At 42.3% G+C, this 6,099-nt stretch overlaps 1 pseudogene; it reads left to right on the plus strand.

The window, feature by feature from the left end:
* The first annotated feature begins 4,268 nt into the window (after window positions 1-4,268).
* On the plus strand, window positions 4,269-4,693 carry LOC116576940 (annotated as a pseudogene).
* The last annotated feature ends 1,406 nt before the right edge of the window (window positions 4,694-6,099 follow it).

The raw sequence follows: 6,099 nt of genomic DNA on the forward strand, positions 1-6,099 counted from the left end.
CATCATTTCCACATGAAAAAACAATAGAAAAAATGGTGTGTTTATTCGCCTAGAAAATGCCCAGCTGGGGTTTATTAACCACATTTTAGTTACTCATCTTTATGACTCTCAAATAGAGATAAGATAAAATCACAAAGACCTCCCAGATGACAAGTTCACCAAGGCCACTGGATCTGAAGGAAGCTGGAGTAGTATGTGATTGTTTCCTGGGCCACAACAAATTATCTATGTTCAGGGTATCTGTTTCTGTAATTTTCAGTAAGTTAAAACATAGGACCAGTTTCATAGCGCTGCCCAAGATCTAATTGTTGAGGATACCAGGCCTGCAGACTCATGTTTAACATCAGCCCTATATATTTAATATATACATGTAATGAGATCTAAGATATATAGATACATAGATACATGTATATGTAAGTGTGTGTGTGTGTGTGTGTATTCTAAATAATGCTTGCTCATTTCATCTATCTATCTATCTATCTTTCATCTGTCTTTAAAAAGTCTGTTCTAGATCCATGGTGTGGGGAAGAGACTGTAACTATAATGGGAATTTTTAGGGGGATGGAACTGTTCAGAATCCTGATTGTGATGGTGTTAGGCAAATCCATGCATGTGTTAAAATTAATAGAACTGTACACCAAAAGGGGAAAAAGTGAAGGTTAACTTTACTGTATAGTGAAAAGAATTTTTTTTCAATTGTTCTTAAAAAAAAAAAAAAAGTCCGTTCTAAGCAACTTTGATGCATCATATCCTGTTAAGACAGGAGCACAAAAGAATATAAGGCATCTTTGGCCATAAGAAACTCACAATCTAGTTGGGATCATTGACTTATAAAGAGATAAACCATACATCAGCATCAACAGTTCTCTAACATACGTCTGAACTGAGCGCCATGAGATCATGAAGAGTCTGGCCAAGATTCCTGGATTTATCTGGGAAAGTTGCACAGAAGAAGTGATATCTGAGCTGTGAATTTTTTTTTTAATTTTTATTTATTTATTTGACAGACAGAGATCAGAGGTAGGCAGAGAGGCAGGCAGAGAGAGAGGAGGAAGCAGGCTCCCTGCCGAGCAGAGAACCCGATGTGGAGCTCGATCCCAGGACCCTGGGATCATGACCTGAGCCGGAGGCAGAGGCTTTAACCCACTGAGCCACCCAGGTGCCCCTGAGCTGTGAAATCTTGATGGTCAAACAGGAATTTATCAGGAAAAAAAAGGTTGGCAAGGACATTTATATAGTTAAAACTAAAGAGATATCTATTTCTATGTAACAGATATGTATCTCTCTTTATATGTGTGTGTGTGTGTGTGTGTGTGTGTGTGTAGATAGAAAAATACAGACATAAACATATATACACATATACACACGTATGTCTATACACATATGCACACAGAATACACACACACATAATATCTAAATGAGAGGTGATGGTGGCCAGTCGTAAGGAGATCATACGTACATTTAATATATTTATAACTTGCAGTTAAACTCTATTTTAGAGGGTGGAGAAGACCCAAAGGGCTCAGGGTACAGGAGAAGTCCAGTGCTCTCCAATTTCATGGATTCTCCTGGAAAGGCTTAAATAACGCCACAGTTCTTTCTAAAGTGCCTCACGTGCATCGGTCGCTGCGGTCTATCGTATGTTCTAATACAGTGGCCAGAGTTCGTTGTAACAGGAGTGTGCATCATACTCCACAGAAACCAATCTATAAACAGAGGACGTGCTAGTAATTGGCCGAGCACAAGAGACCAGGCCCATGCTAACTGGTGATGGATGAGTCATGGCATCTCTCAGCTTCTTTTTCTCTGCTATCAGCATTTTACCTCCTCCTCTGTACAGCGTCTGGTCATAGACGAAACACAAATGGAAAGCCATCAGATGCCAAGAGAAGCCATGAGTCAAGGAGACCTTCTGAGTCAAGCGCTGATTTCATGTCACCTGCCTCTTTCCTCACTTGTCTGCAGCTACACGGTACCAGGCCAGCCTCCCCACTTCCTCAAAGACTTTGCACGTGCTGTTCCCACGGCCCGTGATGCTCCTCGCCCAGTACAGCTCACGCCCTCCTTTATATTAGGTCTTTATGATAATGTCACCTTTTCAAGGTGAAAAGGGGCACTTCTGGCCACCCCTATCTAAAACTCTCCCCTCCCCACATTTCAAAATCCCTTTCCCAGCTTCCTCATTTTCTCCTTGGTCCCACAGTATGGAACATACTATGGCTCTCCTCAACATCCATCTTTTTTTTCCCTTTCCTATTTTGTCTCCATCCTGCACTAGAACATAGCCCCCTGCGTGAACAATCTTGCCTGTTTTGTTCACTGTTCCATCCTTAATGCTTCAGTCAGAGCCAGACCTTTGGGGGCACTTAAACAAGTAATTCTTCATCCCTAAATCACCCCAGGTCCATTTTCAGCCCTCTGTGCTCTGTGCCCTTGGAAGTAAAGTCCTGTGAGCTGCATCCATCATGAGATGGCTTCTGGGTGCTTCAGCCAATGTAAGGCACTGTGAAGGTAGTGGAGGGAAAGAGGAGAGAGGGGCTGTGGTAGTCCTTCCTGACCCATCACTGCTTTGGTCCTTAATTTCCAGCAGGAGCTGTCTCTCCTGCAACCAGAGAGCTCCTACTAGGACCCTGTTCCTCCAGTAAATGCTCTTTCCTAATTCCTTCCACTGTGGAGTGTGTAATGGCTTTCTGATGCTCCTAATCTCTGGGCACTGCATCTTCTCTAGATTTTTACTTATAACCCTGCCCACATATAATTAAGATGACCCTTCATTAAAGTCTTTTCCTTAGTACCATCTGCAATAAACTCTCTTTTTCTGCCAGTACTCAGTACTTTCTGCCTGACAAAGAACTCAATAAACACTTGCTAAAAGACTGCTGAATGAGTGAAAATCCTCAGCATCCTTGAAAACTCGATGGATCAACTCTGGCACTGGAACTGCCACTGGAGGGACACCACAGCAGAGAAGGCTACAGGTCAGCAGTGGGGAGATGACTCTGGAATGTCCAGCCAAGCCTTGAACGTGTGAATGTATAATGCAAGAGCCACTGGCTGAGGAGTAAAGAAGTCAATCCATAAGCTACTTTTCTTCATCATGCCAATCATTCTGTCTGGTTATTTTGTGTGTCCGCCGAATATTTTCGTGCTGATAAAATATGGTCTTTGAAGCAGATCATAATGTTCAAACAGTGGGGTAGCAGAGGGTGAGAGGTAGTGAAATAATTGTTGAATTCCAATTTGCTCTTTGACCAATTTGCTTAACTTTTCTGAGCTTGCTCATCTACAAAATTAACAGAAACTTCATGGAGAAGTTAGAAGTATAAAGACAGGACTTATGTAAAGTGCTTGTCAGAGTATGTGCCATGGTAGTTGCTCAATAAAGGTTAATTTCTCCTCCTTTTCTTTTTGGTTTCATTTCACCTTTTTGTTCCCTCTCTCCTTATGGAACTGCCTCAAATCAAATGGGATCAGAGACATTTTATTCTGCTAAAACCTTTAAATTCCCTGGTTTGGAAAAAAAAAAAAAAAAACTGTGCAGTAACGTTTCCAGTCAGGAAAAAAGAAGGAATTTATTACCTGGGGGACATTCAGGAATCCAAGCATGAGAGGTCACAAGAAAGAGGAGTCCATAAAGAGACTGAGGAGTCACCCTCCTGACACGAGGTCTCTATAAGGGTCTGCCCCATGCTGTACAAGCAACTCGCTATGCTCGATTGCTTGGCAAGTCGAGCAATATTCACAAGCATCAGATTTGCATGCCGCTGTACCAAAATTGAGCCCATGTTAAGATACTGAACAAGAGAAACTTGGCTACTCTTCTTTGCCATCGGGGAACACAGAGGGGCCTTCTTAGAAGATTACTGGTGAGAAATCCTTAGTTATAGCTCTAAAATTTACCACTTTACCAGTGTATGCGCGTGTTAGGACACACAGACATATTTCCACTCTAACATGTAACTTCCCCCTTGTCTTTTTTTGTTTATAAACCAGAGAGCATGCTATGAAGGTAGGAGAGCCTCAGAGGTTTTGCTTCTAAAAAAATCTGACGCACGACAGGATGGAATAACAAAACTGAATACACTTTCACACAAAATGCTGTGTTTAAGTATGCCCACATCCTGGAGGCACACTTGTGGGTGACAGTGTACCCAATATCCACGGGTATGTGTGTTCTGTGTTGATTTGCTTGTGCTCCTTTTGCCATAAAGCAATGGGGGCTACCGCAACAAATTATAAAACTGCGATGATTGCCCTTTCTGCCTCCAATGGTGCCTGTGAAAAAACTTGTGGCAAAGGGGGGCAAAAAAACCCCGAGCAGGTTCTGAAGTTTACCCTTGACCGCACCCGCTCTGTAGAAGATGGAATCACGGACGCTGCCAATGTTGAGCCGTTTCTTCAAGAGAGGATCCCAGCGAATGGCAAACCTGGGAATCTCGGTGGAAAGGTTGTAACCACTGAAAGGAACAAGAGCAGGATCGCTGTAACTTCTGAGCTGCTTTTTTCCCCCAAAAGATCTTTGAAACCTCTCACCAAACACTATTTGAAGGAGAGTCCACGTGATTGGCTGTGCACAGCTGCTAACCGCAAGGGGAACCAGGACTTGTGTTACTTCCAGATTAACCAGGATGAGGAAGGCGAGGAGATGAGGATTCACACTCATTTATCAGGAATATTTTGTAGGAGTTCTTGAACCAAAAACCAAACAAACAAACAAACTGCAGTGACTGCTGTATCTATGTGAGCTGCTGAGCGAAGCCGGGATGACTACAGCGATGAAATCAGCTCTGAACTTGAAGGCCAAGAGGACAGAAATGAAGTATTTCAACCCCTTTCAAAACAACACAACCAACCCAAAACACGACTAGAAATAATAGCATCCCAGATCAACCTTCCCTTGGGTCCTGCGGAAATGTTTGTGCAGCTAAGTCCATGTTGGTTCTGTCTTTAGTCACGGGCCATCGTTGTCAAACACTCACACTGCAAGAGTCAGCACAATAGTACTGAAATACACACAGGCATCACATTCCAGGACCAAAAAATGGTACCATGAAAAAGAAGAAAATTAAGGTTTGCCTTTTTTTTTTTTAAATTCTGGTACAAAATTATATATCTGCACAAAAGCAGATATATAAGTGCGGGGGACAAATCATATGGATTAACACATGCTCTGACATGCAGCATTGTTGGCAAATGAAAGAGGAGAGATGGAAATATTCCCTGATGTTGACAGACAGGTGCCAGCACTACTCTGAAAAAGTGCCAGCGTGTGCACGTGCGAGCACACACACACACACACACACACACACACACACACAGGTGTTCCTTATGCCGTACCACTGTGTTCACTCTAAGATTTATATGGCCTGTTGTAGAATAAAAATTATCTACTCAGCACATTAAAAGTACAGATTCCTTAAGCAAAAGTTATATAAGATTGCCATTAAAACTATACTCATTATACAACAAACACTTGCTATTATGTGTTGTTTTTTTTTTTCTCTCTGACTGATATGATAATGTCTAAGGCACATCCCCATCCTAAAGCAGAGAGGGCAGAGTAAAAAATCAACAACCAAAGAATTTAATAGGTAATAACACAAAGTAAAGTTCACAGAGTTAAGAGGACGGAGTAATCGCTTCCTGTAATGGAACGGGGAAGAACAGAATGTCCCATGGAAGAGTAAAATCTCATTAAGAATCTGGAAGTTAAGTAGAATTTTGTTGGGTGGAAGTGGAAGTTAGGTGAAGGAAACGCACAGCTGTTCAAAAAAAAAAAAAATTAGTACATCATTAAAACTCTAAAGACCTGCATGGACTGTGACATGCTGAGAAATATATTGCTTTAAAGGCTGGAACTGTGGGGTTCATAAGTGCAGCAGAGCCCAGCTTGTCCTGACTTGCAGAAGGCCAGGACTTGGATGTGAAAAGCCTGGTATCTGCCATTGCTCTTAATTCTGAAGCTCTGTGGCCTCCCTCAGTGGTGCAAGGACTCACCCCAGACTCCCAAGTGCCATCCATTTCTGTCCCAGACACATTTTCCCTTGACAGCCAGCCAATCACTTCAGTTAACAATGTCGCCCCTTCTTTTTCCATAGC

This window comes from Mustela erminea, chromosome 18, assembly GCF_009829155.1.
Source record: "Mustela erminea isolate mMusErm1 chromosome 18, mMusErm1.Pri, whole genome shotgun sequence".
Classification (NCBI taxonomy): domain Eukaryota; kingdom Metazoa; phylum Chordata; class Mammalia; order Carnivora; family Mustelidae; genus Mustela; species Mustela erminea.